The sequence below is a fragment of the Peromyscus eremicus genome, chromosome 1 (genome assembly GCF_949786415.1).
Source record: "Peromyscus eremicus chromosome 1, PerEre_H2_v1, whole genome shotgun sequence".
Taxonomy (NCBI): domain Eukaryota; kingdom Metazoa; phylum Chordata; class Mammalia; order Rodentia; family Cricetidae; genus Peromyscus; species Peromyscus eremicus.
In genome coordinates this window covers 195,455,289-195,468,725 of record NC_081416.1, presented here as the reverse complement: position 1 = coordinate 195,468,725, position 13,437 = coordinate 195,455,289, and the positions used below count along the sequence as shown (strand labels likewise).

The 13,437-nt window shown below is 39.6% G+C and overlaps 1 pseudogene; it reads right to left on the bottom strand.

The window, feature by feature from the left end:
- Positions 1-1,503: 1,503 nt before the first annotated feature.
- On the bottom strand, positions 1,504-2,454 carry LOC131902723 (vomeronasal type-1 receptor 2-like; annotated as a pseudogene).
- Between the last annotated feature and the right edge of the window lie 10,983 nt (positions 2,455-13,437).

Genomic DNA, 13,437 nt, shown 5'->3' with positions numbered 1-13,437 from the left:
CAATGGCTGTGCTGAATTAGAGTGGGTCCTCTACCTCCATTAACCCAGCTTTAAACTCCCTGAAAGATGTATCGAGATTTTGTTTGCTGGTGATTCTAGATCCTATCAAGTGGACTATCAATATTAACCATCATGTTACCTAATGTTAGACTTGCACAAATAATAAAGAACATATGTATATATTCATGAACAGAAATCAACAACTGTGACACATTGAGAGATGAGAAAAATATTATCTTTTCCCATGGCAGGAAAAAGTGAGTATGGAGACTAACTTGGGAACACTGATGAATACAGTAGGACAACGTATGGAGAATGCTTGTAGAAATGTAGAGGTTAACCTCCACAGCCTTGGATTGTCACAGACTGTCAAACAGAATGCCAGGGTGCAAGCAACTGAGTAGGAGGTAACAATGGCCCACAGCAGAATTGGGATGACTAGGAAAGTCTCTGTCTTCCCAGGAAAGTCTGAGGAAACAATGGGCACAGCAAATAGACAGCATTTGTCATTTCTTCCCATAGAGGAACCTGGAAGTGGAGCCACAAACCCACATCATAAGATCAGATGCAGAACATCAGTGAAGCCAAAACGTGAATGAATAAAATGGAATTGATCACATAAACATGTTATTCTCACGTGCCAAAGATTCTGGATTTCTCTTTGCTCTTTTTTTCTATAATTCAGTTGCAGCAGTGGGACCAGAGTCCAGGCTGTGCTTGAAGAAAAACACATACCTCAACAGCTAATTAGATATCTTTAAACATATTATACTCTTTTTTTTAATTTTTCATAAGTGATTTTCTAGTCATTTTACATATCAGCCAAAGATTGCCCTGTCCTCCCTTCTTCCACCCTCCAGCCTTCCCCTGCAATCTACCCCTGATTCCCACCTCCTCCAAGGCAAGGTCTCCCCTGTGGAGTCAGCCCAGCCTGGTACATTCAGTTGAGGCAGGTCCAATCCCCTCCTCCCTGCACCAAGGCTGAGCAAAGTGTCTCAGCATAGGCCGGGGGTTCCAAAAAGTTGGCTCGTGCACCAAGGACAGGTCCCAGTCCCACTGCCTGGGAGCCTCCTAAACAGTTCAAGCTAATCAACTGTCTCACTTATCCAGAGGGCCTAGCCCAGTTCCATGGGGGCTCCTCAGCTATTGGTTCACAGTTTATGAGTTTCCGCTAGTTTGGCACTTTGTTCCTGTGTTTTTCCAAATTATGGTCTCGATATCTCTTGCTCATATCACACTTCCTCTCTCTCATCCATTGAACTCCTGCAGCTCCACCTAGTACATGATGATCCCCAATCTCTTAGCTTTTAGAACAAAAACAAAGGGATATCTTCATGTCATGGAACTGCTTAGGCAGCATTTTGACTGCAGTAACAACTGGCAATGCTTAATTTAGAGAAGCATTAATTTGCTAAACAACACCTGGTCATGTGTGAGTCTAATGATCAGTAATAGATGAAAGAATATTTAAATTTATCATAACACACAAATCACCATGTTAAATTACCTTCTCCTACAGCAGGGAAAATGATTCTTGGGAACAGATTTGTTATTACGGATGAGGATGAAGGGGCAAAATGTGGGGAAGCATGTGTCTAGGAATGTAAATATGTTGATTATCAACAGACTTGGATTGTCAAATGCCACAGTATAGATAACTAATATGAAGGACATTGAATAGGAGAGGACAAAGGTACAGACAAGGGTCAAGATGGTTTTTGTGGCTCTGTCTTCAGGAGAGACTCTGGGGGTGTGTTGTGCACTGTGGATGTGCTGTAACTGACTCTTGTGCCTACAGAGGATGCTCACCATGAAGACACTGGCCCAGATCATGAGACCCAAACAGAGACCATCTGTGAAACAAAGCAATGGCAGGTTTAGTAAAGTTACAGTATTGTCAAAAACAAATGCTGAGCAGTACCCTAACTTGATTTTCTTGGTGAAGTTTTTGCTAGTATCAGGTCCCATCACATCTATAGCTGTTTTGCTGTTTAGAAGCAGATGCACAAGCCAGCTGAGTGAGCAGGACCGAGCCATGTATTTGGAGACTCTGTGTTTAAGCTTCATCCACCTGGAGTTGCTGGGGCTGATTGTGATTGCTTGGAAGCTACTCAAGAGGCAGGTGCAGTGCAGGGAAATGGCCCGGGCCACTCGATTACTGTAGAGAGTGAGTTTACATAAAAGGTCACCCAGGAGATATCGCAAGCCCAGCTGTACCATTATGTGAGTAATTACTCTTGAGATAATAACCAAGGAATTGGCTAAAGTCAGATGCCTTAAAATCTGGTCTTTGGGCATCAGACTTTTTCCAGTGAATACAGACATGATATAAGGAAAAAGAACTGACCAATTGCCAAGAATTTCAACAGCTGTTTGCAAAAAGAAAAGAATCCCCACTGGCAAGTTCTCAGGAACCATATTCTTTTCACCTGAGATAAATAAATTTAATCACATCAGTACAACCAGGAAGAAGACATTGAAATGTGTATTAATTTTTAGGAGCTCAAATTGTTTTATTGTCTCATCAGGCCAATAGTCTGTCTTAGCTCAAGTTACCCAATAAATAGGATACAATGCCATGATCAAACATATTGTGGGTTATCAAATGTGGGAGTAAAAAAAAGATGGAAATTGAACTCACAGTTTTCATAATTCCTCTAATGCTTTAATAGTCTTCACAGTTCCACTAATGCTCTTTTTTTCTGCATTAATATCCAATATATACTTCTAACATCCTGAAAGAATTGAGTGTATTAATGGCAACATTAGACTTCATTGCTTCCTGTAATGCATCTCTAACAGACAAAAGTGGAAATTTCACACTATTCCCAGAGACACAGAAACAGGTGAGAAGAAGAGTGAAAAGGGTAAATACACGTCAACACACAGGCTGAGAGAAACCAGAAAAAAATGGTAAGAAATTCTGAAAATTTGAATCTGGTGAAAATTATTACTAGCATTGTTTTATTTTTAAAAATACAACCATTTATGTTCATATTTCCCTAATTTAAAAGAGAGAGAAAAGGTTTTCTTCCTATGGGTCTCTGATTGTATTTTCAAAACACAAAGAATATGAAGTTTATAAGTAATTTGAGAACACCCAACTAGAAAACATTAACCATCCCTCCATAGGCAGAGTTATTAGCATGACTCTGTTGCATATATTAAAATTTCAGTGCCTCAGCAATGTGAAGAAACAACATTAAATGTTATCAAGACAGATCTAACAGTCTGTAGCTAGAGTTTTCCTGCCTGGCCCACGGTCAGGGCAAATCTCTCTCAGGCTGGAGAATTTCTCTCCAGCTCCCGCCACCAAGTCCCGCCAGTCCCAGAGCCCACTTATAAAATAAACATATAGACTCTTACATTATTTAAACTGCTTGGCCATTAGCTCAGGCCTGTTATTGTCTAGCTCTTACTCTTATATTTAGCCCATTTCTATTAATCTTTACTTTGCCACGTGGCTTGTGGCTTACCGGTACTTTACATCTTCCTTGTCCTGATGGCGGCTGGCAGTGTCTCCTTCTCAGCCTTCCACTTCCCAGAATTCTTTTCCTTGTCCCGCCTATACTTCCTGCCTAGCCAATGGCCAATCAGTGATTTATTTACTGACCAATCAGCAACACACTTGACATACAGACCATCCCACAGCACTTCCCCTTTTCTTTTCTTAAAAAGGAAGGTTTTAACTTTAACATAGTAAAATTACATATAACAAAACAATTATCAAGCAAGAATTATAGTTATAATATTAAAGAAGAGATCCTATCTATCTTATATTGGTAAGTTTAAGGTTTTATATCTAACTTATCTTTTATTATAACTAAGAAAAATTGTAAGTATCTAGTCTTTAACCACATCAAAGACCTCAGAAGGATATATTACTACCTGAGAAATGGAGAAGGATATAAGCAATTTTTAGGAGTCTTGTAGGGTAGACAGAGACAGCTGGCAGCCTGGACAGTCATTCAAAGTTCTCTTGTAAAGTTGGGGCATCTGTCTTCAGCCCACAGGCCTAGAGTCTCTTATTTACTTTTCTCTGTGTCCTATAGAATGTCTGGCAGTTTTCTCTGCAAAGCAGGAACCTGAAGGACCATTTTGTCAAGCAAAGTTCAGTGGTCACCTTTCTATGGGTCCTGCACGTCCAGTTGATCAAGCAGTCCAGGCAAGAACAGTTTCTTGCCCAAATGGCTATTTTTGTCAAGATGAAGATAAACTCCGTATGGAGTGTCTTCGATGCCCATCCTCCTCTCTGAAGTAAATCGGTGCTGTCAGGAGCAGACATGTCTCACTGTCCAAAAAGTCTAAATTTTTAAAACATTTTAAATGCCGTATTCTGTACGTCTTTGAAGTGTTTGAAGACTACCTATCTATCTGAAATATAACTATGTATATCTAGAAGACTTAACTAACATGGCTATAAATATGAATATCATAGATGACTAATTATTAATCTATTTTTTAATTATCCATTATAATTTTAAATGAGTTACATAAACATAATACCTCAAATAAGAATAGAAATATATATACAGTATAACAAAATTAAGTTTAAACTTGTATCAATAAACTAAAATCTATAGCGATGTAAAACATTTTAAACAAGTTGTTACTCTTTAAAAGTAGGTTCATTAATCTACCCTTTCATCTTATCATATCTAAACTATCCCCTTTTTTTCTTTAGAAAGAGATTATATTTATAATCAACCTGCTTTAAATAAAAATATTGTTTTTTCTCTGTCCCACACCAGAGGGCTCTTCTGATTTGGGACATAAGAATCTCTTAACCATTTTTTTTTTTGAGCAATATGTCTGGGTTTAGAGGGGGAGTGAGCCAATTCCATCTCTAAAGCCAGCTTGGTATATTTGGGAATTTGGGCGTAGCTTCTCTTACTACTTCCTGCTGGAGGGGGGCGCTGTATCTTCTGGAGACAGAAAGAAAATTTTAGGATCATGGAGTAGTCCGTGAGGCTGTATATCTGAGCCAGTTGACTTGAAACCATTCTGGATGTTGAATCATCTGGGCCATGGTGTCACTGGAGACCTTTCAGGGGGTCTTGGCTGGTCAAACCTGATGTATCTTAATCTGGAACAAATCCATAGTCTCTGGCTTTCTGTGGAAACAAGAGCAGAGACTCTTTTCCAAAGCAACATATCCTTATATCCAAATTTTGAAGTCAAGGTACCTTTAAAATATACATTTTGGCATAACTCAACAGCTTTTACAATCAAATGTTTTTCTGCAGTTACGAATATCAAAGAGAACATAATCCAGATTCTCTGTGTGGTAGTCATCTTTATGTGGCTTATTTTTTTATATTAGTTTGAGCCTATTGCTTTAAATTGTAGCCTTCTAAGCCTGAAACGGCATTGGCGCTGTGGCTGCTGGTTCCGCCCATTTCAGCTTCCCAACATGGCGGTAGTCCGTTTTCCGCCAGCTCTGGGAGCCATCAACTCTCAGAAACAGTGGGTCTATGCTTCTATCAAAGCAGCGTGTAGCACAGAAACCTCTTTTTTTGTTTTGTTTTGTTTTGTTTTGTTTTGTGCTAGCAAAGGCTAAATTCACCATATAGCTTAATGTGCCATTCGCAGAGGCCTCATTCCCGCCATACGGCGGCAGGTCGAGCACGCACGCTAGGAACCCGCCAGTAGCTCAAACATGCAGGCTGCCGCTAGCTTAAAAGAAACAACTAGGAGCTGTTTTAGCTCCGTTTTAGAATCTTTTTTCTCCGTTTTTAGGTGGAGACTCGAGCTCCATGTTGGGCGCCATTTGTAGCTAGAGTTTTCCTGCCTGGCCCATGGTCAGGGCAAATCTCTCTCAGGCTGGAGAATTTCTCTCCAGCTCCCGCCACCAAGTCCCACCAGTCCCAGAGCCCACTTATAAAATAAACATATAGACTCTTACATTATTTAAACTGCTTGGCCATTAGCTCAGGCCTGTTATTGTCTAGCTCTTACTCTTATATTTAGCCCATTTCTATTAATCTTTACTTTGCCACGTGGCTTGTGGCTTACCGGTACTTTACATCTTCCTTGTCCTGATGGCGGCTGGCAGTGTCTCCCTCTCAGCCTTCCACTTCCCAGAATTCTTTTCCTTGTCCCGCCTATACTTCCTGCCTAGCCAATGGCCAATCAGTGATTTATTTACTGACCAATCAGCAACACACTTGACATACAGACCATCCCACAGCAAAAGTCAGTTAAACAGACAGTCAGAAATTGTACTACAAATGTTAGGGTTCAAAACTATCAACGCTTGCACAACACACTAACATGAAATTAGACAGGGAGAAGGGATAAGACAAAATACATTCGTTCACAAGGTAAATATGGTCTGGCTATTAAACAGTGTTGGAAAATCAGGCAATGTATGAGATACAGTGTTCAAACAAGACAGCTCCAATGAGTCAGATTTTGTGATACACGCCATATTTGGGCTCAGTCATTTCATCAGTCTATAATGAATAATAAGCAGTTCATGCAAAATAATAGGAAGTGGAAGATGTAAAGAGATAATGGAACATCCAGAAAAGGAAGACTTTGTCAGTAGACAGATAGCTCAATATGAAATTTCTTCAACAATATGGAAGAAAAGCAATACAAGGTCCAAACAAGAAAATGACTGCTAGTCATCTCTCTGTTGTAATTTCAAGGAGAATTCTCCATAAATTAATTTGAAAAAGCCAGAAAAGTACCTTTCAGCCTGGGAATCAAGGGAGTTGGAGAAGCTGTGTCTGCAATCACAGAGAATTCACATACAGAGGGAAGCACTCAGAAGAAAAAGTTCCCAGAATGCCCCCCTGCCCTGCTCCCTTTGCACTGTTCTTTGCTTGAGTCTGGCCCTGTCCAGCCCATGATGCTCTTTGTGTGATTCTGGAAGTCAAAGGACTCTCCATTACCTTTTCACTTGAACCCTGGACTCATGTCCTAAATGTCTCCTGAGTTTCTGACTGCATCAGGAACAGTCAAAAACACACCAGTCAACAGTTCGCTTTCCTCTTCGGGTTTTCAATCAAGAAAATCTTCACAGTTCTAATCATGAGATGCTGAGGATAATAGTAACTGTGTATTCTGTGCATCCTTTAAACTGGTGCAGAAAGGTATGTATTGTCCCAAACTTTTGTAAAACTAATTGAAAGAATTCTCTATTGAAACACAGGAATTCTGATAGAGTCTGCAAAAAGAACGAAGAGCCAGTCACACTGTGTGTGCAATGATGCTCAATATGAACACTGTCCATTTAGTCACAGAAAAGCTGTGGTTTAAAGTACCTATTTCTTTAAGACAATAAATCATCTTTTCATTACTTAAAAGATTTTAGGAAGTCATTAATGGCTTACACATCTGTGATTTTAAGATTGGTAACATTGGGGGCTGGAGAGATGGGTTAGTAGTTAAGACCACTTGCTATTCTTTCAAAGAACCTGGGTTCTGTTTGCAGCACCCACACAGAGTGCCTCACCACTGCCTGCAACTCTGGCTCCAGGAAGAATCTGATACCTCTGGGCTCTACTGGCTCCTGCACACATGTATGAACATACCCACAAACAGATAGAAACACAAATACCTGTAATCTAAAATAATCGAAATAAATCTTAAAAGGAACATTTCTCTGAAAGGAGAGAAGAACAAGAGCAAAATTCAACCCTTAAAATGGGCTGAATAAATGGGGTAACAGGTACGAACATTTGCTGCAAATTTTAGGACCTGAGATAAGATCACACTGCCTACAAGATATTGCTGAGTGTTGTTTGCCATCAGCTTAGAAAAAAAACCACACAAGCTCCAGATTCAGCCAGAGATCTTGTTAAAATAAATAATGCACAGAGGAATATGGAAGGATATCCAACCACTCCTCTGGCAGCCATACACATGTACTACATTCTCCATCATCTATCTACCTATCTATCTCCATGTATCTATCTCTCTATATGTATCTATCTACCTACCTATCTATCAACTGTCTGTTTGTCTGTCTATGTATCTATCTACCTGTTTATTATCTATCATCTATCTATCTATCTCTATCTGTCTGTCTATCTGGATATTTTCATTTGCATGTATATTCATATTACATACAGAAATGAGTGGTGTCAATGAATTACAAGATAGGAAGGGACCCTTTGAAGCTTGTGGAAGGCACAGAGAGGGAAAGACAGGAGACTGTCCAACCTTTGCCGGCAGGAAATAGCTTCCATTTCATGTGAAATCCTTTTCATCAGCTTACTTCAATACTTAGCAATAGTAGTTTCCCCTTATTCCCCCTACTCATAGATTCTCCAGTCACCTGTGACTTGCTATAAAGAGAAAATGTACTTACAGTGTGTTCTGTGAAACACAGAAGTTATTGTAGTGAGTGTTGTACTGGGCGATTGAGTCTGTTTTGTTGAGATGAGACTCTGATCCCTCACTTACAGGCTTATAATTCCCTGGTCTTTTCCCTCACAGGACCTTTGATTTTCAACTCTAGATCCATAACAACATCTACCTGGGGAATTAAGAATACCTTTTCAACAGCCTTGCTCCACTTACCTGTAAATGAAAAAGTCAAGATTAAGACAGCAAATCCACAGAAGCAATTATAAAGAGTTGGGAAGAAAACTTTTCTATGAGTCTTTAGAGTACTCGGGGTGTCACAGGAGAGCCACACAAGTCCCATGCCTAGAGCAGGGGAGAGAGCACAAGGGAAATATGTGGCTTTGTCTGGATTTGAGGAGACTTGTCAGCTTTAACTCACCACCTAATATCTTAGGTGATGTCAGAAGTTAATAACCAGCACCAAGGGGCCTTGAAATTGGAGATTTCAGGAAACTTTTACATCTCACTTCTTTGAAGCTGCATTTTCTAAAGCTTATTGTTTGATTGCTGTGCAGCTGGATTCCATTCGTTTGTATGTATGTGTTTACAGTTATGTATTTGAACAGTTGATGTGTAGATTCCAGTTTTGAGCTTGTGTAAATGAGGATTCTCTGAACTTCCTAGCAAAGGGATTCTATTTGCAATGTGCATGTATTTTGATGGCATATATTTACGAAAGAATCATCAGTTTGAGGGGGTCTATGTTTATTTTAAACTACTTTTATGATATATATATATATATGTAAGTTTTTATACATACATACACACACACACACACACACACACACACAAACACACAGTGTAGCCTGGTCATACCTATCCCCAATTCTTTTCCAATATATATTCTCCAGAATATCTCACTCTCAACTTCACAGCCTTTCTACTTTTGTTTCTCTTTTTTCATGTGACCCACCAAGGCCAATTAGTACTTCCGATAGCTCATGGGTGTGGGTAATCACTGTTGTTTGGACAACTTAGTTCTCAAACACCCAAGGAAAAGTCACTCTCCTGCTCTTAGAACTGATCACTTGCCAATGGTGCCATATATAGGAGTGGGGCCTTAGTAACCCTTCCTCCATCCATGCTGGAATCTTCACTGGCTGAACATTGTGTAGATCTCATGCCCGTAACCACAGTGGTTGTGAGTTCATATGGGAAACAGGCATGTCTTATATGGAGGACAGAATTCATAGCTCTCCTCTGTATCTTCTAGTTTGTAATTTTCTTTCTGTTTCTTCTTATATGCTGTGTCCCCTGCACCTGGAGTAATGGATGTCTATGGCTGAGTACTCATAATCACATTCTCAGCGCTTGACTAGTTATGAGTACATGCATTAACCACTACAAAAAAGAAGCTTCTCTGACCAAGGTTTAGTGCAACACAAATCTATGAGTACAAACATAAATATTTAAAAGGTAGCAGTTGGACAATATGACTACTTAACAAAACAGCTGTTGTAGGTTGCCGTACAGGGTCTATGATCTCCCAAGATTTGGAGATTTGACCAGGTTTGAAGGAATAGGCATGATTTCCTCTTGAGACATTGGCCCCAGATAAAATCAGAAAGCAACTGGTTATCTGAGTAACAACCATGGCACTAATGTACCATTTGCACATCTTGCTTGGGTAGGTCATTATTGTAGCATGCAGGGTCCAGTGCTGAATAAGACCATTAATGTCTCTTCTCTCCCACATGCTGATGTAGCACCTCCAGGATTATGCCACCTAGCCAACAGAAAAAGAGTTTTCTGGTCAGTTCAAGACTGATTTTTCTATGTTTTTCAACTAACCTATATGGTGTACTCAGCAGGAGAATCTTACCATCCAGTTCAAGTAAGCAACCAAGAACAACAGCCATATCTCAATGGTTTGGGAGTCTCAGGAGTGTAGCACACTTTCTTGTTGGACTATCTTTGTACCCCCAGCCCACAAATAATGACCCAGAGATTTATTATTAATTATGAAGCTTGCCCTTAGCTTATGCTTTTTCACAACCAGCTCTTTTTACTTAATTAACCCATGTATTTTCTAATCTACATTTTGCCATGTGGCTCTGTTAGCCCCTCTTAGTTGTCACATCTGACTTGTTCTGAGTCTGCTGGCAAAATCCCAGTTTCCTGCTTCCTCTGCCTGGAAGTCCTGCCTACTCTCTACAGTCTAGCTATTGTCCATTTAGCTCTATATTAAACCAATCAGAGCAACACATCTTTATGCAGTGTACCAATATTCTGCAACACAGGAGTCTCTCCAAATAATAAATAAGGGAATATATATCTCATCTAGAACCAGGATTTTTGTTTGAAAACCTATGGCTTCTGGTAAATCATGCTGAAAATCTCTGTTAAAATTCCTTTTTAAATTGTATTTTCCAATCAGATTATACACTGGTAAATTACTACATGAGTTTCCCAAACATCATTAGTTTTGGTTGAATCACACCTCTCCCAAATAGCTCCCCTTCCTCTTCTACCACCTCACTGGCACAAATTATTTAGAAGTACAACTTTACAACATTGAGTTTAGGGTTCACCTAGGCTACTATTTCCAGGAGTTACTACTTCCGATCTATTGTATTCAGTTTAGTTTCTCAACATGAGTTGATCTTCAGCCCATCTCAGCACATCCCTCAAACCCCAAATGCTCTATTTCCCAGCACCAACCCTTCATATAAACCCCGAATCTACTGATAAGACTCTCACCAACCTTCTGCACTTAGAGGAATACAATAAAATACTCACTTCAAGATTAAAACAGACAGCCAGGGAACTCTGACTGAACATTCAGGAAAGGTTAGTCCATCTGATATATTTTCTTAGGGTCACCATTACTTCACCAAAAAGTAATCAAAAATTTTCAAATTTTGTATAATTAGTACATATATGTGTTAAATGCTGGGCACTGCCTGACACTGCACACATTTCACAGACAATTTTGAGTGTGAATGCTATCACAGGATAGATTATCAATGGGTTTATAAAGCCAAGAGCCAGTTCTATAAAGATGCTATTTCAAATGACTCTAATTCCTAGATACTTTGCAGTGTCTCCTACTTTCATGTAAGTCATTCAGTTGAAGGACTAAGACTACAGTCAAGGCTGTTCCTGTTGTGAAATTCATATAAAACATTCTGGTTGATCAGGTCTAAGGAGAAAGAGCCATGGTTGATGAAGGAACACGTGAATATATTAGAGAAAATAAGCTACTAGAGCATGTGACAATAGTTTGAAATTTTACATTTTCTACAATGAAGAAAGTACAGCCTGGAGGCAGAATTTTATTTCTGAGGAGAACGAAAGGACTGGATGTGGGGAAACATGTTTGTAGGATTGCAAGTATATTTAGAACTGACAGACTTGGATTATCAAAGAACACCATATAAAGAATCAGGATGGAGTAGCAAGTTACAAGGGTCCACACAAAGATCAGAATGGATTGAATGTCTCTGGATACAGGGGAGACTCTAGGGCAGTCCTGGGCACTGTGAATATGCTGTCTCTTCTCTCTTGTGCCCGTGGAGGATGCACACCATGGTGACACTAGTACAGACCATGAGACCCAAATACAGACCATCACTGAAGCAGAACAGAAACAAATACTGTGAAGCTGTAATGGTTCCAGAAACAAACACAGCACAGTATCCAAAACTGTATCTGTTGGTGCCATTCCTGCTCTATGAGGATCTGTTACTCTCCCCGCAGTTGTGATGTTGAGGATCAGATGTACAAACCAGCTAAATGAGCATGAGGAACCAATGTACTTGATGGCTCTGTGTTTAAGCTTCATCCATCTCGTGCTGCTGGGGCTGGTTGTGATTGCTTGAAAGCAGCTGAGGAGATACGTGCTGCACAGGGAAACACCTTGGGGTACTAGACTAAAGTACACAACAAGTTTACATATAAAGTCATCCAGGAAAGATTTCAAACCAAATTCTGACCCTATTTGTGGATTCCTTCTTGAGATAATAACCAAAAAGTTAGCAAAGATTAGGTGTTTTATAATCAGGTCCTTCAGCATCAAACACTTTTCAGTAAATATCAAAATGAAATAATGAAGCAGAAGTGACCAGTTGCCCAGGATTCCTATGGCTGTCTGGGAGAAGAGGATCCCCACTGCTACATTCTCAGAAGTCATTCTTTCTCTATCGACAAAAAGAAAAAGATATGGATAAATTACTGATATTAAAGAATCAAGGGGAGGAAACTTGATACCTTATGTTAAGGAATATTTTCTGTTGAGATAAATAATATAAATTTTAAACACTGAAGGCTTGGAACTATCCTGCATTCTCAACTTTGGATACTTCTATTCATCAATCAAAAGCCTTTCCTTGTGTAGGCCAAACATTTCTCTTTGTGTTGGTATTGCTCAGTCTCCTTTTTCATTTTCTAATCTTTTAAAAAAATATTTAAATTTATTTATGTGTATGTATGTGGGCATGTGTGTATGTAACCATGTTTTTTAGTTCCTACAGAGATCAGGAGTGCCAGGCATTACAGGCTGTTGTGAGCCATCTGACACAGATATTATGAACCAAGAAGTCTACAAAACCAGCCACTTACAAACTGCTGAGCCATCACTTCAGTCCACCTGGTATCTCCCTAGCCACATGATATCTCTTTCTATCATGATATCTCTTTCGTTGTTCTCCCACTCTGTCCCTGTTCCAGCTTGACCATCCCATTCCCTTATGTTCTCATCCCCCATTACCTACCCTCCATTGCCCCCTATCCCCGTTTTACTCATGGAGGTCTCATCTATTTCCCCTTCCTATGGCGATCCATGTGTCCAGCTTAGAGTCCTCCTTGTTAGCTAGCTTCTTTGGAGCTGTGGGTTGTAGTCTGGTTTTACTTTGCCTTACATTTAGTATCCACTTATGAATGAGTACATACCATGTTTATATGTACTTCTGAGTCTGGGTTACCTCATTCAGAATGATATTTTCTAGTTCTATCCATTTGCCTGCAAATTTTATGATGCCATTGTTGTTACTGCTGAGTAGTACCCCATTGTGTATATGTACTACATTATCTTTATCCATTCTTCAGTTGAGGGATATCAAGGTGGCTTCAGGTTCTGAC